Below are 20763 nucleotides of genomic sequence, written 5' to 3'. Positions count from 1 at the left end.
TATGGTGTTGCGGTTGGAGTGCCAGGCCTCTAGGAATACTCTTGCATGCCTTTGCTTAGCCTGTCCCAGGACAGCCAGACTACCAGGACCCCTCAGAATCCTAGTAGCACACAAATCCACCAACTCTCTCACACAAAAACGAGCAAACTTGAAGTACCCAATGCATACCATGGACAAAACCAACGTCATCTACAAAATTCCATGCAAGGATTGCCACAAACACTACATAGGACAAACAGGAAGAAAGTTAGCCGTCCGAATATACGAACAAGAGCTAGCCACAAAATGACACGACCCTCTCTCCCTCGTAGCCCTACGCACGGATGAAAAATGCCACCATTTCAACTGAGAAAACACATCTATCCTGGGACAAGCTAAGCAAGGCATAACAGAGAATTCCTAGAGGCCTGGAACTCCAAATACAACGCCATAAACAAACACAGAGATCTAGATGCCATCTATCAACCCCTCAGAAAACGAACAGGAAATGACATCACCACAAACCCCAGGAATCCTCTGCAGGAGAAAGATATAAACAGAAAGCAGCAGACAACAGCTTCGAAATCACTTGGTGATAGCCACTGATGATGTTACCTAGCCAGGTAATGAAACGTCTGGACATCAAACCTACAGCTCAGCGAGCAAACCGCCACCCTAAATCTCAAACTGAACTACAAAACTTAACAAACCTTGCAACAGTAGGTATTGCAGTTTGCTTCCTTAAAGGCCATTCGTGCATCAGATTGGTTTTCCAAACAATTGAAAATGGATTAATCATCGTCATTAGACTCTTAATTCCATGTTTAAAGTGAATCGCCAGAGGAGTCTAAAGTCAGTAGGAATGCACCTCGGAAGGCAATTAGGAGGGCGCACAGTGTATATGAGGTAGCTGTGGCAAGTAAAGTTAAGGAAAATCCAAAGGCATTCTAGAAATGCATTAAAGAGAAAAGTGCAACTATGGAGATCAACAACGTTGCCGATGTGCAGAACTGCTTGAGATGAAAGAGGTATTAAAAAAGCATTTTGTGACATATTGACTGTACAGGAGGATATGGAAGGTCGAGAATTCCGAAATAATCAATGACATCTTGGAAATTGTCTGTATTACAGAGGAGTTCTTAAAACGTATAAAGTTGGAAAAATCTCCAGGACCTGATCAGATGTCCCCTCGAAGTCGTGGAAAGATAGGGTCTGAATGCTGGGCTCCATGCTGACATATATGAATCATGGATAGCCACAGGTCAGGTGTTGGATGACTGGAGTTTGGCTAACGTGGTGTCATTACTAAAAGAATCTAAGAAGCGTGATCAGGAAAAGCGGTGAGTCTGACAGCAGTGGTGGACACGTTGTTGGGAGAGGATTATGAGGCACAGGATTTGCATGGATTTTGATAGGCATGTACTGATTAGGAATAGTAAACATAGATTTAAGAATAGGAAATCCTGTCTCGCTAACTTGACAGAGTTTTCTGAACAAGTGACTCAGACACTACATTGAGGCAGAGAAATGTACATTGTCGAAATGGACCTCCATAAGTGATTTGACAACTTTCCACCTCGTAGACCGGTTAACAAGAATAGTATATGTGGAATACAGGGAGAACTAGCCATTTGATTAGAAAATTGACTTGAAGGTAGGCGTTGACGGTTGTAGTGTAGAATTGATTTTGAATTGCTAGGCTGTGACCAGGGGCGTGCCACAAGGATTGGTGCTGGCTATACTAGTTTTCATTGCTTATATGAATGTATTGGATGTGAGCATAGGAGGACCAGTTGGTAATGTTGAAGATGTCACCGAAATTTATGTTGTTGTGGACAGGGAAGAAGGTTACCTCAGAGTACAACGCGATCTTGATTAGATGGGCCAATAGGCTGAGGAGTGGCAAATGGCATTTATTATAGATAAATGTGAAGTGCTATATTTTGGAAAGGCAAATCATTGCAAGACTTATCCACTCAATGAGCAGATCCTGCGTCGATAAACAAAGAGACCTGAGAGTGCAGGTTCATGGCTCCTTGAAAGTGCAGTCACAGTTAGACAGGATTGTGAAAAGGCTTTGGTATGTTTGTTGTTATTGGTCAGCGCTTTGACTATAGGAGTTGGGACGTCATGTACAGGACAGTAGTTCCATCACTTTTCAAATACTGCATTCAATTCTATCTGTTCTCCCGTGGGAAATACGTTGTTATACTTGAAGAGGGTCAGAAAATATTTACAAGAATGTTGCTGGGACTTGAGCTTTCGAGACAGTTTGAATAGTTTGGGGCTACTTTGCCTGGAGCGTGAGGGAGATGGACAGGGTGAATATCAAAGGTCTTTTCCCCAAAACTATACGGTTGCAATCTCAAGTGAGTGGGGAAAACAATTAAAAGGGACCTAAGGAGCAACTTTTTCATCCAGCGGGTGGTGTATGTTTGGAATGAACTGCCACAGAATGTGGTGGAGGCGGGCAGAATTACAACAATTAAAATGCATTTGGATAGGTAGATGACTACAAACCGTTTAGAGCGATATAGGCAAAATGCTGGCAAGTGTGACTAGATTGTTTTAGGATATCTGTTCAGCAGGGATCAGTTGAATGGAAGGGTTTATTTCAATGTTATACATCTCCATGACTCTCTGACTCTGCCTGAGCTCACACCAAAATTCTGTTTATGCATCATTACTGGAAATGCTGAAAAGTGCTGTTGAAATATCTTATTTTCAGCATACTGAAACCTGTGAACACATCCTTAGACAATGCTCTCTCCCAGTGTCTCTCCCGCTGTCTACTTTCCAAACACTCACATTTGTTGTTAATCAAACTGACATTCAGTTTTAAAGTGAATAACTGTCCTGTGTCTTTCCCTGGCCTTTGGTGATGCTTACCCGAGTGATTCCACTATTATGAAGCTGAGGAAAAGTTTTTTTTAAAGCATAGCTTGCGGTTTCTTTGTCCTACACGGTGCTTCATGTTGGACAGTGGGATTTCAACAGCTTTCAGACACGTCTCTATAACTTCTGCTGAGCCTATTTACTGAAAGCCCGCATTAACCACTCCTTGCTGATCAGTTGCTCAGTTGCATGAGGAATCCCTTGAACTGTGTTTGCTTCAGACTAGGGGATTTTTTCCGTGGAAATTGTGTTTTAAGCTGCTGTGTACATTCAAGAAGCTTAGAGTATTTGGAGACCCACTCTGGAGAAGTTATAAAGTGATGAAGTTGGAAGAATACCTTTAAGAGAAAGTTGAAATGCTGTCATGTGGCTGACTGCAGGCACAAAATGTCCTGGACAATTTTAAAATGAAACATTTTGGCTGTAACATAAGAAACCTTGTTGTTTTCACAGCATTTAGAATTCAACCAAACTGTTTAAATTACGCCCCAATATTCTAAAAGTCAATCGAATTTGAATTTTGCTGCTTTGTCAGCATGGAACCAATGAGACGATCCACTGTTTTGGGGTATAAAACGCCAACATTACAGACAGTTAGCAATAAAAAGAGCAACTTCTGACTTTGACGACTGCAACTCTCTCTAACAGGTACCTTTTTTACCCATATACATACGTAAAAAAATCTGCAGCAGATGGCCAAAGATGACTAGGGGAGTTCTGCAGAGGAGGATCGACACTGCTGGCTGGTTTTGAAAGTTATAGGCTGCAATTTTAATAGGGGCTTTATTGGATCAGTATATTGTCACAGAGTAGAATTTAGCTGAATATTTTAGACAAAGGAGGATGGGATTTGGAATATTTTGTTGTTTAATGTTCACTTTAGAATTCTTAGTTTAATTGTTAAACATGATATTTGGGGAAGTTCTCTGTGACCCATGCTTTAACAGATTACGAGGCAAGATGAGCATTTCAGTGTGCGTGGTTTAATTAGCAGAAGCTTTTACCGGCATGTTGCAACAATGGAATGGATGACGGTTGCTGAGGGATAGACCATTAATCTTTCAAACATTTTAATCCTTGTATTTGTGAATAGTGTCAGATCACTGCAGGGGAGCTTATGTCCCAACCTGTTTATAAAACAAGGCAGAAATAAAACAACAGACCAGCTGTAATAAATGGCTGATGGAACCATGTCAAGACGCCATAGAGCAACGTAAAAATATTTATTGTTTACTGACTTTGTGCAATGCTGCTCCAAGTTTTAAATGCTCAGTTATTCGGGCCATTCAGAACATTGAGACATCATTCAGAGCACCGAGACTGCTGCGCAGGAACGGGGAGAAACCAATATGCCTGTTACAGAGGGATTTAAGGAGTTTAGTAAGCCCATACGAGCATTTTCCCACTTATAAAGGTGTAAAGCTGAAATTTGGCAGATTGTGCAAAAGGAATGAGTCAAAACATAGAGAAGTGTTGCTGCAGCTGCACGAGGTGTTAATAAAAGGATACCTGGAGTAAATAGTGCTGTTTGTTTTTCTGTAACTGGGAAGGGTGAGAGCTCCAGCAAATACTGTTTACTGACTGTTCATCATCCATGGGTTGCTGTGTCATTGAATACCTCCGGCCTGGTATATACGCTGAGGAGAAGGCCATTCATCCTACTGAGCCTGGTTCAGAGGGATAGGGTGAGGCCATTCAATCCAGACCGAGTAAATGTTCCCTTTTATTATGATAAAAAAATTCTGTAAGTAAAGGGTTAACGGAACCTATTTGTTCAGTCATGATTTGAAGATCCTGGTGTTGGACTGGGGTGTACAAAGTTAAAAATCACCAACTTATAGTAGAACAGAATTTATAGCCCAATTTACAGTGGGATGCAATTGAAATTATACATTGAAAAAGAGCCAGATTATTTCTTTCATATGTAAATCACAAAACATTTTTTAAAAGATACACTCTCTGTTTATAACACGGTGCTTAGTCTCTCTATGTTCACTAGCCAAACCTTTGCCAGTTTTTCACATTTGAACTGATTTCCTCCATGCGTATTCTATCTCAAAAGAACGGTTTTCAATCGACAGCAAACAACACACCCACACAAATACACTTAATGTATTACCTTATACTGGTGCAAATGAGATACAGAATTATACATTTCTGGGAATTCATTTACTTTCACTTGATGGATATGAGCGTTATACTGCAATGGTTTGCAACACAGATACCCAATTTATGGAGTACTCCACTCGAACGGTTTGCACAGCTCTCCATTCTGGCTGGTACCTTGCCCCGTTTATGGTGTCTGGGGCGGTTCTATGAGGCAGATTCAGAATTTGATGTGACAAACCATTTCTACTGATCTGACAATGTCTTTATTGAATTTTCTCATTCTTGTGATTGGGCCAACCATTGGGTCACTTCTGCAGTTAGTTCTATTCTCCTTTGTCCTTATCCATAAGTTCACAACATGATAGCAATTAATTCATTACTTGTCTTTCTGTGTCTTTCCCTGACCTTGGCTTTTGACTTCTCAGTGTGTCGAGTGTTGGCATTTTGTAGATCAGAAAAAATGAAATGGTGTGTTTCGGGCCGTTATTCACTCCCCAGTGTGTCCCATATGGTGCTCCATGTTGGATAGAGGTGCTTTCAGCAGCTTTGACGTATGTGTTTGTAACTTGGTCTGTGCCTGTCCCCGGACCGCCTGTCTATCCCTCTCAGCTGATTGTGTGGTCAGTAACACGAGGAAGTCCCTTAAGTATTATTCTGAACGGTCAGACATGTATCTTGCAGCTTATGGACTTCTAACTCTCTACTGTTATTGAAACGTTAGTGCAGGTGCTGGGGATGTTATGTTGGAGGTTGTACTGTGAGCTGCCTCCGATATTCAGGGACACATGCAGAATCTGGAAGGGGAGACAAGGCGCTCTGTCTTCCCTTCTTGTGGATCGTTTCACAGAACATCTCTTGGTCACCCGCACCCACCAATCCCACCGCCCTCTGGCTACACACTTCAGCGTCCGCTAACTCTCCATCAACAACATGCAGGTCCAGCCAACCGTTGCTGCTCGACGCCGGAATGAAGAATGACTCATATTTCGCCTTTGGACCCTAGAAACACACATGATAAATTTGGATTCTAACAGCCTCCTCACTTCCTCTACCCCTACATTATCCCAGTCCCAAGCCTCCAACTCGACACCGCCCACCAGAACTGTCCATCCCTCCTCCCTCCGTCTTATCACCTTCTCCTTCACCTTAAAACACTCATCGCCTTCTCAGTTAACTTCCCCACAATCCCAACACCGTCCGATTTATCTCTCAGCTTTTTCCAACAAGCCTCATTCCTGCTGAAGGGCTGATGTCTGAAACGTTGATTCTGCTGCTCCTCGGTTGCTGCCTGACCGGCTGTACATTCCCAGCAACACATTCTCGACAACACAATGTTGTTTGTAAATAAACGGTTTGGGAAAAACTATTTGTGTTGCAAGTAATAGTTATCAACAAAGTTAACATGACTGTCCGATGCAGTATGGAGAAACAATGAATGCAGCGCATTTGAGTTTTTAGGAATATTTTCATAATGTCCCAAGCCTAGAGTGCAAAATCAAACCGAGTGGTAATGGGGCTAATACATGAACATGGTTTTAGAATGGGCGAGGTCTAAGGAAGCAGTGTATCGGTTTAATGATATCCTTGTTGTGTAGCAAAAGCTTCATGGGATACCACAGACAGTGCTACTTTGGCCTCAGCTATTCCCAGTACATCTCAAAGATTTGATGCAGACGATCAAATGCAATATTTCCAAGTCTGCTGATGGCACTAACTGATGTTGGATGGTAGTGGGTGAGGAGGATGTAATAAAGCTCCAAGGTGATTTTGGCATGTGGAGTTAATCATATTAAGGAATATGCACATTGTGTGGGCAAAGTGCATTGATGGAATATTATCAAATGAACTGGAATGGGTGGAGGCTCAATGTGTTGAATGACCTACTCCTTTCCCGATGTTTCTGTGCAGTCTGTGCGAAAGCTTTGTAAATGTTGTCACAAGCTGTCACGTGTTCGGAAGGAGGGCTCTGCAGGTCAGCAGGACTGTGTATCCGGATACTTTTTCCAGTTCTAAGCCTGGTGATGGGCGGTCTATCAGGTTTATCCTTGAAGACCTCAGAGCAATGTGATACAATTGATGGTCGTGCTTGGCTCTTTCAGAGTCTATTGAAGATTTCATCATATGTCTCTGTGTCTGACGTCACGTTTAGGCCAGACCAGGAAAGCCCGTGAAATTTGCTTCCTGAAAGTACACTGGGGAATAAATTCGTGCTTCCAATCGACGTTGAATTCAGGGTCACTGTTACTGACACTAGATTTTAGGTCTCGATATTTTCTTCATTGTTTTTAACGTTCACCAGCTGTCAGAGCATTAACCTGGCCTGGATTAGTAGTCCAATGGCATTTCCACAACAGCACCATCACAACATGGCGACCTATCAGAAACCACACTGAGCAGGTTATTTCTGAGCTTCTTGACAGCTCTGTCAAACAGATCGCCCACCAATGTTACTGTCTTGATGGGACAGAAGCGGTGGTAATTGGTCAACTTGCAATTCTTCTTCTTCTTGGGGATGTGGCACAGCTAAGTAATATTTCAAGTTGTTAGGGAGCTGTAAGAGTTGGAGCTGGAATGAAACAGTTTCCCCAAGGACAACATGCAGCAGAGATTTTCAGTCTTATTCCAGGAATGGTGTCATGACCCATTGTCGTTGTTATATTTATTGTGTTCAGCTGTTTCTTCACGTCAGGTGCAGTGAATCGAAGTGGTTGAAGTCGGAAATCTTTGATTCTGTAGGTATATTGGCGAGGGTGAGGTGGATCATCGACTGAACACTTCTAGCTGATGATCGTGCAAATACTGCATGCTTTGGTTTTACCCTGATGCACAGGGCTATTACATTCTTAATAATTGGGATATTTGGGGAGCCATCTCCGCCATTAAGCCGTTTATTCGTTCATCACCATTTACGACGAGATGGGGCCGGAGTGAAGAGTTTCAATCAGATCTGTTGGTCTTGAAAGCATTTCACCTTCTCTTTCAGATGTTAAATCTGCTCCATGGAATGCAACCAGTCCAGTCCAGTAACTTTAACAGGTTGTGATCAGGTTTCAGTACACACGTTTCTAACCGTGGCATGTGCAACACACTAATCACTGAATCATTGAACGGCTCTTTGGTGATGGAAGACTGAGAGAGTATACCATGCAAAAGGTTTCAGGTTGTGGTTCAATACCATTTTGCTGCTGCTATTGTGGCTTGCATTACTACATCAATGTTAAGAATGTTATTTTCAAAGTAAGAGGAGCACGAACTTTGAAGAGGATTTTTGTCCGAGAAATGATCTGAGAGCAGCAAAGCATTGGTGATGAAAGAGATATATAATGTCATTGAGTCTTAGAATCACACAATATACAATGAAATCCTTCAGCCCAACTGAAACCAGCATAGCAGAGAGGTAGAAAACAAGATGGAAACTGAAGTCTATAAGAATCATGAAGTTAACATTAATAAGGGAAAGACTAGGCAGAGAGCAGATGAACACAAAGAACTGGTCGCCTCAAGTGCATATACTTTCATGCAAGGAGTATTGTGGGGAAGGCAGATGAACGTCGGACTTGGGTTGGTGTCTGGAATTCTGTCGTTATTACATTCACAGAGACTTGGTTAAAAGAAGGGCCTGATTAGCAAATAAACGTTCCAGGATATAAACGCTTTAGACAGGGCAGGGAGAGATGTATAAAGGGTGGGGAGGAGTTGCATTGCTGGTCAGGGATGATATCACGGCTCTGCAAAAGTAGGGCATTATGTTGGGCTTCAGTAGTGAAGCATTCCGTGTGGAAATTAGAACAATGAAGGGTGCAGTTACATTGTTGGAGGGAAAAGTACTAAACTGGGCCAAGGCCAATTCTATCAAAATTAGGCAGAAGCTGGGAAATGCGGATTGGTAGCAGCTATTTGAAGGGAACTCCACATTTCATATGTGGGAGGCTTTCAAAGATAGTGTAAAGATAGTGCAGGATAAGCATACCCCGTTGAAATCAAAGGATAGGAAAGGTAAGAATCGTGAACCGTGGATGACAGATGAAATGGAACTAGTAGCCAAGAGGAAAAGGGAAGTGTAAATAAAGTCCAGATAGCGAAGAACAGAACGGGCCGGAGTGGAATATCGGGAGAGTAGGACCATTCTTAAACGAGGAATTAAGCGGACTAATAAGATTGAAGAATTCATTGTTGGGCAGGTTTTGGAAAAATGCAATGTAGAAGAATTGTTGTTATGGGTGATTTCAACTTTCCCAAAATCAACTGGAATCTCCTTGGAGAAGATTGTTTGGATGGAGCCGCTTTTTGTAAGGTTTGTTCAGGATGGGTTCGTTACTCAGTATGTAGACAGGCCGACGAAGGGAGAGGATATTTTGGATTTGGTGCTCGGAAATGAGCCAGGACCGGTGCTAGATCTCGCGGTGGAGGACACTTTGGTGACTTTCATCATAATTGCCTCACATTTATCAAAGTCTTGAAGAGGGAAGACAGCAGTTACAGGTCGGGAAGATACTTAATTGGGGAAATGATGACGCTCTCAGACAGGAGTTGGGAAGTACTGCATGGGAGCTATTGTTCCACAGAAAGGGCACAGCAGACATGTGAAGAGTGTTTAAGGAGAAGTTGTTGCGAGTGATGCAAAACTTGTTCCTCTGAGACAGGTAAGAAGGGGATGACGAGAACAGATGAACTTCGCATCCATAGGAAGAAGACAGCTTACGTAAGGTGGAGGAAGCATGAATTTACCACAGGTTTAGAGGATCACAGGCTTGCGAGAAAGGAGCTCAGAAGTGGACTGATGAGAGTCAGGACCGGGCACGAAAAAGGCATTTAAATCATCCGTGAGGAATAAGAGAATGATCAGGGATAAAGTAGGGCCGATCAGAGACAGCGTAGGGAAATTGTGCGTGGAATATGAGCAGATAGGGGAAGCTCTAAAGGAGTCTTTTTGCTTCGGTTGTCACGATGGAAAGGGACTTTGTTTCGAATGGGAGCTTTGAGGAACTTGTATCCAGGCTTGATTCGATCAAGATCGATGAATCTGGTGTGCTGAAAACTTTGGCAAACATTAAGATTGGTGAGTCCCCAGGTCAAGACCAGATTTATCCTAAGCGACTCCAGGAAGCGAGAAAGGATGTTGTTCCACTTTTCAAAAAGGGCAATAGGGAAACCACTGGCAATTACAGACTAATTAGTTTACGTCTATGGTCAGCAAAGTTTTGGAAAGAATTCTGAGGGATAGACTTTATGACTAGGAGGATGTGAGGACTGCACATGCTGGAGTACCAGAGTTGAAAAACGTGGTGCTGGAAAACCACAGCAGGCCAGGCAGCATTCGAGGAGCAGGAGAATCGATGTTTCGGGCACAAACCCTTCTTCATTTCTGAAGAAGGGCTAATGCCAGAAACGTCGATTCTCCTGCTCCTAGGATTCTGCCTGGGCTGCTGTGTTTTTCCAGCACCACTTTTTTTAACATAGGATTTATGACTATTTGGAAAAGCATAGCCTGACTAAAGGCAGTCAGCATGGACTTGTGAGGGGCAGGTCATGCCTCACAAATTTTGTTTTTCTTTGGGGCGCTGACAAAGCAAGTCGATGAAGGTCGAGCAGTAGATGTTGCATTTGATAAGGTTCCCCATGATAGCCTCACTCATAAAGTCAGGAAGTGTGGGATACCGGGAGACTTGGCTATCTGGATTCAGAATTGTTTGGATTACAGAAGGCAAGGAGTGCATGTAGTTGGAAAGAATTCTGCCTGGAGGTTAGTGCTGAGTCAGTCCCACAGAGTTCTGTTCTTGGCCAGTCCTCTTTGTATATTTTATAAATGAGTTGGGTGAGTAGGTTGAGGGTTGGTGAGTAAATTTGCAGAAGACACAAATTTTGGAGGTCCGTTTATAGTATCGAGGGATACTGCAGCTCCAGCGTGACATAGGTAAAATATATTTCTGGGCTGAAAATGACAAATGGAGTTCAACCTTGACAATATGATGTGATGCATTTTGGAAGGTCGAATTCGAAAGCTGAATACAGGATTACAGACAAGATTCTTGGAAGTGTGGAGGAACAGAGAGATCTTGGTGTTCAAGTAGATAGATCCCACATAGTTGCTACCCAAGTGTGTAGGACCGTTAAAGACCATATAGTGTTTTTGCTTTCATTAACAGGGAGAATGAATTTAATGCCACGAGGTTTTGTTACAGCTCTACAAGTCACTGGCGAGACCACACATGGAATATTGTGTCCAGTTCTGGTCGCCCTATTGTAGGAAAGGCACAGAGGCTTTGAAAACGGTGCAACAAAGGTTTACCAGGACGTTGCCTGGAATGTAGAGCTTGCCTTTTGGAGAGAGGAGGAAGACACGTGACCTGATCGAGGTACGCAAGGTAATGAAAGAAATAAGTAGAGTCAATAGCCTGAGACATTTCCCCAGTGCAGGATTGACTGGTACAAGAGCTCGTAGTTTTTAAGATATTAGGAGAAAGGTATCGATGGGATGTCAGAGGAAGGTTCCTCCTGCAGAGAGTTGTGAATGCATGGAATGCGTTGTCAACGGTGATGGTAGAAGCAGAGTCATTCGGGACATTTAAGCGACTGCTGGGCATGCAAATGGAGAGCAGACAACTGAGGGGTGAGTAGCTTAAATTATTTGATTTTACATTAGGATTAATACTCGGTACCACATCGTGGACTAAAGGGACTACGTTTCTATGTTCTATTAAAAGTGGTCATGACATAACTTTTGCGAGCACAATTAATGAGTATCCCAAAGCCTTTTATTCGAATATAAGACACAAGCGAGTAATTGGAGAAAGGATTGGTCCACTAAAGGATAAGGAAGGAAGGAAGGCTGAAATTTGAACCTGAGAAGATGTGTGAAATTCTGAATGATTACTTTGTATCAGTGTTCACTGAGAAGAGGGACATGATGAATATTGAGGTTAGAGATACTCTGGATCACGTTCACAAAAGTAGGTACGATGTGTTTGGTAGGCTAGAGCTTAGTAAGATGGACAAATCCACAAGACCAGGTGGGATGTACTCCAGGTTGCTAAGGGAAGCAGAGACAAAATACCTAGGCCCTATCAGCTAACGTTGTAGCATCCTTAAATACAGGTGAGATTCTGGAGGATTGGACAATTGCTCATTTGCCCTCCTGTAGAAGAGGGTACTAGGAACATTAAGGTTAACTACAGACCAGTTAGCCTGACATTAGTGGTTGGAAAGTTGCTGGAGAAGGTAAAATCTTTTTATATTTGGAACAGAATGGACTTAGCAGTGATAGGCAAAATAATTTTGTGCAGGGGAGATCGTGCCTTACCAAATTGAATTATTTGAGTAAGTAACCGCCTTGATAGATGAAGGAAGGGCTGTAGATGTCATATAAATAGACTTTGACAAGGCGTTTGATAAGGTTGTTATGCTAAACTAATGGAGAAAGTGAAGTTACATTGTGCAGAGTGTTCTAGCTAGGTGAATGAAGAACTGGTTGAAAAACAGGAGACCGAGAGTAGTAGTTGAAGGGAGTTTCTCGAAATGGAGAAAGGTGACGAGTGATGTTCCACAGGGATCAGTGCTAGCGCCAGTGCTGTTTGTGATTTACATAAATGATCTGGGAAAGGGCACTGTTGGTATAAACAGCAAGGGCGGCACGGTGGCACAGTGGCACAGTGGTTAGCACTGCTGCCTCACAGCGCTAGAGATCCGGGTTCAATTCCCGCCTCAGGCGACTAACTGTGTGGAGTTTGCACGTTCTCCCCGTGTCTGCGTGGGTTTCCTCCGGGTGCTCCGGTTTCCTCCCACAGTCACAAAGATGTGCAGGTCAGGTGAATTGGCCATTCTAAATTGCCCGTAGTGTTAGGTGTTAGGTAAGGGGTAAATGTAGGCGTATGGGTGGGTTGCGCTTCGGCGGGACGGTGTGGACTTGTTGGGCCGAAGGGCCTGTTTCCACACTGTAAGTAATCTCATCTAATCTAAAAATGACACGAAGATTGGTGGAGGAGCAGAAAATATAGGATACTTTCAAAGAATACAGGAGAAAATAGATAGACTGTAGGGATGGCAGAGAACTGGTAGATGGAGTTCAATCCAGGCAAATATGAGTTGATGCATTTTGGAATTCCCAATTTTAGAACGAATTATACAGTAAACGGAATGACATTGTGAGAAGTTGATGAGCAGAGAGATCGGCGAGTGCAAGTCCATTGTACCCTGAATGTCGCTCACAGGTGAATGGATTGGTCAATTAGGCATATAGTATGCTTGCCTTCATTGGACGGGGTATTGAGTATAAGAACTGTCAGGTCTGTTAAAATTGTACAAGGCAAGGTTTATGAGGATGTTGTCTGGTATGGAAGGTGCTAGCTATGAAGAGCGTTTGAGTAGCTTTACATTCTTTTCATTTGAAATAAAAAGGAGAATGAGGCGAGACCTTATTGAGGTCTACAAAATCATTAAAGATATAGATAGGGTAGATCGAGATAAATGCTTTCCAAGAGTCATGGATTCAGTAATGAGAGGTCACGCTTTCAAGGTGAGAGGGGAAATGTTTAAGGGGGATACTCGCTGCAAACACCTTACACAGAGGGTGGTAGGTGTGTGGAACGCGTTGCCAGCAGAGGTAGACAGGCAGGCACGTTAGATTCATTTCACATGGATGATTACATGGGGACCAGAGGGATAAAGATGCTTAGGAATTGGGTGACAGATTTACACAGTGGATTTGGATTGGCTAAGGCTTGGAGCGCCATCGGGCGTCCTGGGCTGTAAATTTTCTTTGTTCATTGTTCTCTTTGTTCTATCCAGGCTACCATTATACCTCAAGACCTCCAGGCTCTTTCTCATCATTGTAAATATTTTGCACCCTTTCCGGTTTAAAACATTCTTCGTATATCACGAATTGTACACAGTACTCCAAATTTGACCTTACTGTCCTTTTGTACAGCAACAGCATCATGTCCCAATTACTATATTCACTGGTCTGACTGATGAAGGTAATCGTACCTACTGCCTTCCACATCACCCCGTCCATGTTATAACTCCTGCTCTGACTTGTCTAAAGAAAAAGGCAGCACATCATTCTTATCTGCCAGAAGCTCCACCTGCCAAACCTCGGCCTACTAGCGCAGTTAATCATGATCTCATTTTCCTTTTAAATGACCTTCGTCACTGCCATCTAACTGCAATTTAGTGTCATCTACAATGTTACCATCCATCCTTTGTATATTCTCACGCAAATCATTTCTCAAAATAACAAACAGTGGCCCCAGCACTGGCCCTGTGTCACACTGCTGGTCACAGCAAATCTCTCCCTGCACCATCTGTCTCCTACTTTAATTTAGAAACACTTCCTGATCCCCTGTGATCTAACATTATTAACCAGGCTACCATGTGGCATCTCACGAAGGTCCACGGAGAAAAACGTATGCTTGAACAGGCCCTGGGTGTTTATCTAACGTTTTGCATTTTCAAAATTCTGGCACTTCCTGTTCCATAAGGTAGCCGCATTTCAAAATATCACTGCATCGATTTATTTCCCTAAGTTTCCCAGCTTCCATGTCTTCCTCCATAATAAATGCTGACGCGATATTGTCATGGTTGTCTCGCCCACTGAGCAGGAACTGGCTCTGAGGCATCGGAGTGGAGTGAGTTCGATTCTTTGTGATGACTGTGAACCCAGCGTGGGCAGAGACATATGTCGTGTGTTGTTCAAATGTTAACTGTGTTTCTGTGCTTCCACTTTTACCAGAATGTCAATAATTCCTTAAATATTAAATGTGTTTTCTTTACTTTTCTGCTTTATATTAAGATCCTGTACTCTGGTGGGGGAGGGGAACATTGTGCCGAAGATTGCGTCATATATGGCGACTTGCAGTTTTCCCTGTCCTCATGTGACCACACGTGACAATAAACCTCATAAACGCAATGGTTTGTGTGGATCCACGCAAAGATGGCTGCCTACGTTTTTTTTTGGAGCTCTATTGTCGCTCTAGATGTTTTTTTGTCATTAATATACTAATATAATCTCTTACAATTCTCCTTAACCTTAACAGCTGTCTCATGCCCAGTTTTTGCCCTCCTGATTTCCCTGGTAAGTATACTCCGACACACATAACGCTCAAGGGATTCCATTGATCCCTGCTGCCTCTAGCTGACATATACTTGCTTGTTTTCCTTGAGCAGACACTCAAATCCGCTGCCATGCCCTGATCCTTACTCCTGTTGAAATTGCTCTTCACACGAACAGGAACATGCTGTTCCTGAAATCTCACTACCACGCGTTGAAAGACTCCTACTTGCCAGATGTCCTTTTAACTGCGAACAGCTTCTCCAATCATCTTTTTAACCTTGCTGCCAAATATCATCTCAATTGGCTTTGCACTAATTTATGATGTTAACATCTGGACCAGGCTCATCCTTTTCCAGAACTATTTTCAAACTAATGGATTTATAGTCACCCAATTTAACAGCTGAACTGCTTGCTCTGCCTTAATTACCACGAGGAAATAAACGTGATGCCAGGATCCGATCAGCCATTAACTTATTGAATGGCAAGGCAGCGACGAGGAGCCAAACGTCTGCATTGCATTGGTCGAATTGTTTGTGTGTGTGTGTGTGTGTGTGTGTGTGTGTGTGTGTGTGTGTGTGTGTGTGTGTGTGTGTGTGTGTGTGTGTGTGTGTGTAGGTGTGTAGGTGTGTGTGTGTGTGTGTGTGTGTTTTCCTGTGTCGACATGTTCGTGCTTTAGTGTGTTAATGCGTCTATGAGCAACTGGGTTTCTGTTGTTTTGCGAGTGAATCAATTGAAATGAGGATCAAAATGCGGCTCCACATTCTCTCACTCTCTCTCTTTGTCTCTCCGTCTTGTGTTCTAAGTGATGTAACAGCAACCTCTGCTGTACGCCCCGTGCCCCTGCACAAGCAGCAGCTTTGTTTGGAAAAGCCATCAAGGACAGTGAATCACTCACATTTGAACTGAATTGGCTTCAATGTCACGTCCACTTTAAGGAGTGCAGTGGAAGCATTGCAATGGCTTCACATATGGTGCCAACTTAGGTACAAGGAATCTAGGTACAGATTCTTAGGTATTTGGTCCAAAAATGAAAGAATGAACATTGAAAGTCCAGAAGAAGAGTAAAAGGGAAAAAAAATATAACCAACACGAATTACAGTCCCTGACACACAGGTTTGTGCCAGCCAAGAGTCTCCAGACCGCACCGGGCCCAGTCTCCACACTGGGCCGGACCCCGTTTCGAGACTGCACTGGGGCCAGTATCCAGAGTACAAAGAGCCCAGTCTGCCTAGTCTTCTGTCAATCTGGGCCCCAGTCTCCAGAGTTCCAGAGGCCTAGTCGCCAGACAGCACTGTGCACAGTTTCCCGGTGGCTCCAGTCCAGTCTCCACACCATACCAAGCCCTGCTTCGAGAACGAAGCAGATCCAGTATCTATTTCTCACTGGGCTCAGTATCCAGACACTACCGAGTCCTGTCTCCAGGTTGCACTGGGCTCAGTAGCCAGACAGTGCCGGGCCCAGTTTGCACACCGCACCCGGGCAAGTGTCCAGACTGCAGCGACCACAGTCTCATGGCCACATCGTGCTCAGCCTCTAGGCTACAATGGACTCAGTCCCCAGGCTGTACGGTCGCAGTCTCCAGACTGTAGCTGACCTCGTCAACTGAATATACCGGGTAAAAACAATGACTGCAGATGCTGAAAATCAAATACCGCATTAGTGGTGCTGGAAGAGCACAGCAGTTCAGGCAGCATCCAACGAGCAGCGAAATCAACGTTTCGGGCAAAAGCCCTTCATCAGGAAGGGCTTTTGCCCGAAACGTTGATTTCGCTGCTCGTTGGATGCTGCCTGAACTGCTGTGGTCTTCCAGCACCACTAATCCAGTAACTAAATATACCGGCCTAGTGTCCATAGTTCCCCAGGACCACACAGCACCAGGCCCAGTCTACAGGCGGCCACTGGCATAGTTTCCACACTATGCCAGGCCCAGTCTCCAGGCCATACCAGGACCAGTCTCCACACCATACCAGGGTCAGTCTCCAGACCGCACAAGGCCCAGGCTCCAGACCACATCGGGCCCATTCTCCGGGCCGCACCAAGTCCAGTATCCAGATTGTAGTCGGCCCAGTGTCCAGGCTTCACCGTGCTTTCTCGAGGGCCCCATCCCCGCGACTGCCCCCTGTCTGGGACTCACTTCCTCCATTCAAATCGAGGAAATTTAAGATGTTATAAGTTTGCAAAGAAGAAGTCTCTCCAGAAAACAGAATAATAAAGATATATATATAAAGAGCGGGCAGAGCAGAGAAGATCCGGATGGAACATTCTGACTCTGCCACTATCTTTAGGATATTTGTTTCCTTCTTCAAAGAATGGCATTGGAGACCCAACGCAGTTTTGCGCAATTCGTTGCAATGCTCTCTCTTAGTAAAAGGAGATGGGCATATCCATTGCTGGCCCATAAGCTGACATTGGGTTTGTTTCAAAACTTTACAATCCATTCTCCCTAAATATTGGAACAGTATATCAAAAAATATTGAAAGTTAGAGAAAGTGGATGAAAAGCCATCTCAACCTCTTCCAGTGTGCTTCACTGAGGTTAGCCTGAATACAATTGTGCTGCTGTTGTTTGCATAGCTCGTGGTGCACGACAGATATCTCGTCTGGGTTTATAGATCAATGCACTTCTGTGATCTGCATAGCTGCCAGTGCTGGACAGATATCTGGTGTGTCTGGATGAATACACTACTGTGGTGGGGTTAGCTCCCAGCGTTAGACGCATATCTAGTCCGAGTTTATAGATTAATGCACTTGCATGGTCTGCACGTTTTTCTGCACTCAGCCGATTGCTCGGTTGGACAGAACAGAGTTTGAATTTCACAGTGTGCTGAACAGATATCTCCTCTGAATTAATGGTTCTCTGTGTTGGATGGAGAATAAATTCTAACTAACTATTTCAGCTGATCTGGCAATGTTTTTAGTTCTCATTCTTGTGACTGGATCCTCCGTCCCTCCCTCAATTCATGTTGCAGTGTGGCCATGCTCAGTACATCATGTTCGTGAAAACCATTTGTGCTGGCCTCTTCATTCATTGTCCTCCAGTCTCCACGTCAAAAGAAAGGATGGCCTATCGGATAAAGGCCTTCCCCTTGATACGCAGCACAAAACACACACTCCCAGCACTCCACACCGCCATCCAAAAACATAAAACTATCCGGTATGTGCTGAGATCAACTGGGCCACTGAGCACATCAGGGAGCAGATCTTCAAGGAGATGTAGCAACACTTCGCATTTGTGAACGACAGCGTGAATCCTCCAGTACACACTTACCACGAAGTCCTGTAATCTCTCCATATTTATTGATTTATAGCTTGTTATTCTTCCTGTAGAAGTAACAGGTTCACAGTTACCCACGGTATATTCCAGGTGGCAAATTATCATCCATTGTTTATCCAAATAGAAATATTGCACCGCCTCCTGACAACGTTAGTTCCTGCCTATCTTAATTAGAATACATTTGTTAAATCTTTCGAAAACCTTGATAATGATGGCAAGTAACTGAGGCCCCAGCACTGGTCACTGCATCACCGCAGTCGATAATTTCTGTTAAACTGATAGAGACTGATTTATCCTTAATTTAGCACAGCTCCCATCTCAGAAACCAGTCCTTCCTGTATTCCTGTGTAGCAGCTTTGCGAGGGTAATTATTCCCTTCCGTTTTCCATTAACAGACATAAGAGATGAAAAGATCTGGTTCAATTGCTGAGTAAAAGACTCGAACGGCTGAATGACCTCATTCTGTTCCTGTTTAAATTTTCTGATGGTCCGATTAGCCTGTTTTAGTATGGGTGTAGTTGTGAATGGTGCTGTACATTTTGGAACCATCAGTGAACAGCTCACTTCTGATTTTGTGATGGAGGGAAGACAAATAATGCTGCAGCTACTGCGAGCCCACAGTGCATCATGGAGGGGCAGTTTCCATTTGCTTCAGCAGTATGTCCTACTGCACAAACGGAGTGCCACATAAGACAGTAGGCGGTATCTTCAATATGTGGCTGAGATTTTCCCTCCACTGGGACTGCGTACTGGCTGCTCCTACAGATACTGTCGGGGCAGATCCACCTGGAACAATTGTTTTGGTGAAAATGTTTTCCTCTTTATGGTTCCCCCATCACTTCCCCCATTCTTGCTGCTGTGTATTTGAGGCCTCTCCCTGCTCAGTAAGTGGTCGACCTCTGGCGACAGTCTTGGTGATGGACTTTGAAGTCCCACACCCAGATTAAGTTTTATGTCCTTGGCACCCTCAGTGCTTCCTCCAATTTGTTTTCAACATCGAGGGGAACTGTGTTATCACCGAGGAACAGTGTGGAGGGCAGTAGGTATCTATCATCAGGAGTTTACCTTGACCAGCTGCGACATGTTACCTTGAGATTTTCCAGGTTCTGGAATCAATGTTGGGGAATTCCTGGGTAACTCCTTTCCCGACTGTATCCCTCCATGTCGCCACCACTGGTGTGTCTATCATGCCGGATGGACAGATAGCCCTAGTGTTGGTGATGAAGCTTCTTGAAACATTGCCCATCAAGTCTGATTCTGTGAGTATGACAGTGTCACACTGTTTCGTGACGGCGTCAGTATGAGAAATAAAGGCGGAAGTAAAGAAGGGAATAATGATTTTAAAAAGTTGATGAAAGGTACTCTATTGCAAAATGTTTTAAATTCTCAAAAGGGATTGAGAAAATGATATGATTTACTGCCATGAGAGATTGATGGTGATCGGGCGACCAACACTGAGAACTGAACCTTCACCGGAATTTAGAATATGGGATGATATTCAGAACTAAAGATGAGGTATTGTAGATCTCTTAATAAAGAATCACATCTGTATGATTGAAAAGGAGGAGCTTAAATCCATTGATAAGGGTATTGCGTAGATGATTCCGTGTGTGTCAAAGTTTGCAGGTGACAGGAAATAAGTGGGCGGGCGAAGTGTATAGAAGACACTGAACGTCTGCAGAGGGGTATAGATAGTATTGTGAGTGTGAAAGGGTCTCACAGATTGAGGACAATGTTGGTCAATGTGAGTTAATCCATTTTAGCAGGAATAACAGGGCACTGGACAACCTTTTATGTGGTTAAACAAATTGCAGCATGCTGCTATGCAGAGGGTCCTGGTTTTCCTTGTGCAGGATTCACAAAACATTGATTTGCAGAAAACTAAGAATGCAAATGGAATATTATCCTTCATTGCAGAAGGATCCAGTTTAAAAACAGAAAGATTGTGCTGGAGTTGTGAATGTTGCTGATGACGCCACATCTCGTGTACCGTATACAGTTTGGACTCTTTACTTTGGAAAGGATGTACTAGGACTCGATGGGTGCAGAAGAGTTTCACTATGCTGATTCTAGAACTGACAGCGTCGAATAATTAAGAGAGATTAAGTAGATTGGGACTATACCCATGGGGACTTAGAAGAATGATTGGGGATTTAAGCGAACATAAAATTGTGAAGTGAGTAGATACGGTAATAATAAGGAGGTTCTTCTCACTTTTGGGTGAAACAAAACCTCGGGGGATCCTCAAACTGAATAGGAGCAGATTTTGGATAGAGTTGGGGAGGAACATCTTCACGTGAATCGGTAGAATATCCTGTTGAATGAAATACTTGTGGCTAGTTTTCTGAATGCTTTTAAAGCAAACCTAGATTTTGGAAGAGTAAAGGAATCAAGGGTAATGGTGAGGGGGTGGGTAAGTGGAGCTGAGTCTATGAAAAGATCCGTTCTGACGTTATTGG

Source organism: Chiloscyllium punctatum, chromosome 18 (genome assembly GCF_047496795.1).
Source record: "Chiloscyllium punctatum isolate Juve2018m chromosome 18, sChiPun1.3, whole genome shotgun sequence".
Classification (NCBI taxonomy): domain Eukaryota; kingdom Metazoa; phylum Chordata; class Chondrichthyes; order Orectolobiformes; family Hemiscylliidae; genus Chiloscyllium; species Chiloscyllium punctatum.
The sequence above is the reverse complement of the archived record's forward strand: the minus strand, read 5'-3'. Positions refer to the sequence as shown.